The sequence below is a fragment of the Chrysochloris asiatica genome, unplaced genomic scaffold, assembly GCF_000296735.1.
Source record: "Chrysochloris asiatica unplaced genomic scaffold, ChrAsi1.0 scaffold00172, whole genome shotgun sequence".
NCBI classification, from domain to species: domain Eukaryota; kingdom Metazoa; phylum Chordata; class Mammalia; order Afrosoricida; family Chrysochloridae; genus Chrysochloris; species Chrysochloris asiatica.
The window spans coordinates 2,111,484-2,113,958 of NW_006408690.1; positions in this window are offsets into that span (position 1 = coordinate 2,111,484).

A 2,475-nucleotide genomic window follows, 5' to 3' on the forward strand; every position below is an offset into this window, starting at 1 on the left:
TTTCTCTGCATTGAGAGTAATGTATGCTGTTGGTTTAGAAATCAAAGTTTTGCTAAAGATGAAAGACTTAGACAAACAGGAATTGTCATAAAGAAATGAAAAATTATATCAAAAGGGTTAAAAATTCATTTCAGGTTTCCCAAAATTATGATATTTCTTTAAAATATTTCAGTTACTTGTTACTTCTTCTCCCTGGTTTGATTGCAGCCTCAAGCCTAGCTCTTTTCATCCTAACTGAAGCTTTAAATTGAGTCACATAGTCTTTACCAAAGGAGCTCTGGTAGCATAGTGGTTACAAATCAGGCTGCTAACTTCAAGGTCAGCAGTTCGAAACTACCAGTTGTTCCACAGGAGAAATATGAGGTTTTCTGCTCCAGTAAAGACTTACAGCCTCAGAAACCCTATATAGAGTCTCTATGAGTCAGAATCGACTGCATGGCACATAACCACCATCCTTTACCAAGTGTGAGGTTACCATTGTCCCTGGGTTGAGAGTAGTTCTAAGAAAAGATTATCACATAAGCCTTAAACAGGCTAAAACAAAGGAGAACTTCAGAGAGAATCAGGAAGATAATTGGAGCCATTCTAATTCATGACAAATTCCCCTCTACAAATACTTAAAAATCTTTCAATATTCAATTTCGTAACCAGTAGAACACTCAGGATTTTTAGGCTGTACCCTCTTTAAATGAAGATCATTTTTTTAATTTGGCAGTCACAATAACCAGCAAAGTATTTGTTGTTAAGTGCTATCTATTCAGTTCTGACTCGTAATGACCCTGTGTGGGGTTTCCAAGGGCAGCTGGTGAGTTTGAGGCACTGACCTTGCAATTCAAATCAACCTTGCAGTCCATGCCACAGTGCCACACCAGGACTCCTTGTTGTTGTGTTCCCTCAAATCGGTTCCCACTTTTAGTGACCCTGAGAGGTTTTCCAAGAAGTGGCTGGTCAGCTTGAATCACCCACCTCTTGGACATTAGTCCAGTACTGATCCTACAATGCCACATTAGGACTACTTTGTTGTTGTTGTTGTTGTTAAGTGCCATCGAGTAGGTTCCGACCCATAGCAACCCTGTATAGGGTTTCCAAGGAGCAGCTGGTGAGCTTGAACTGCCGACATTGCAGTTCAAACAGATTTGCAGTCTGGTGCATTAACCCACCGGACTCTGCATATACTAAATTTTCTGTTTGCTTGTCAGGAAAAAAATGACTGAATCCTTGAGTAAGTATCTTCTTTCTAAAAGTGTTAAGAACATAAGATTAATTGTTGTTAAGTGGTTTCAAGTGGATTCTGACTCACTGCAACTCTGTGTAGATTTTCCAAGGAGTAGCTGGTCGGTTTGAATCAGCCAAACTTGTGGTTAGCAGTCCAATGCTTCTCCTACAGCTCCATACAAGCATGGCATAAATGTGACAAGGTATTCATTGATTCTTCTAACTAAACAAAAGTCTGCTTTTGAAAGAGTCTGAAATAATTTCAATGTTTGTCTCTAATAGCTAGCTAGAACATATGAGGGCAAGCCAAAAATATCTACCAGAAGTCTTTTATAAAATCATTTGCTGTTGTTAAAGCAACAAATAGTGAATCTATTGTTTCTCAAGTAATCTTCCATCTAAGTCTATACACTTTTTAACTCTAGAACTTTACCCAAAGAATTTTATGCTCTATGATTTACACCCCTTCAAAATGGCAGTTTTGATATCCTAGAAAGACCCAAATCTTGCTGCTTTTAAAACTTTACATTTTGGATTATAAAATAAACACTTGAGGGGGGAGAGGAAGAATAGCCAGAAATATCACTATAGAAAGCTTGTAAGTCCGTCTTCTGCCTATAACTGATTGGAATATCTAAAGTGGGGCTACAACGTGCCTAGTGAAGGAGGCTTCCTGTGGAGCCTCTGCATTACATAAGATCACAGGTGGTATCCTGAACTCCATCCAGAATCTTCTGAGGTCAGAAACTTCCACTGGAAAGGAGAAGCAGACCAGCCTGGAGTGACTAGAAGAACAGAAGATACTTCTTGAAAGAAAGACCAACAGGAAAAATACAAAACAATAACTGCAGTCTGACTGACTACTACAAGAACAAGCAAGTTGCTCACTAAGGAGACATTAAGGCAAGTGGTCAGATCCCCTCAGGGCAAACCCCTTTCCAAGACTAAGATTCAAGGGGAATACAAGAGCAGACATGCACTCTGACTGGTGACCACATTGGTCACCGATAAGGGGAAGTGAGGGAAAAACAGGAATGAAGCTGCAAGCTAAGTCCTACAATGTTCAATAGACTCCTGTGAACCCGGGTGGAGACCTGGTTGGCCAGCAGCATGGAAAGACACCTGGAGACTCCTGGGCTCAGAGTCAGTGCCATAGCCACAGAGGACTAGAGTGGAGAGTGAAGCGTCCAGCTGATAAGAAGAGAGGGCATATGTACAAGAATACCCACGCTTGCAGATACCCACTTGACCTGGCCTCAA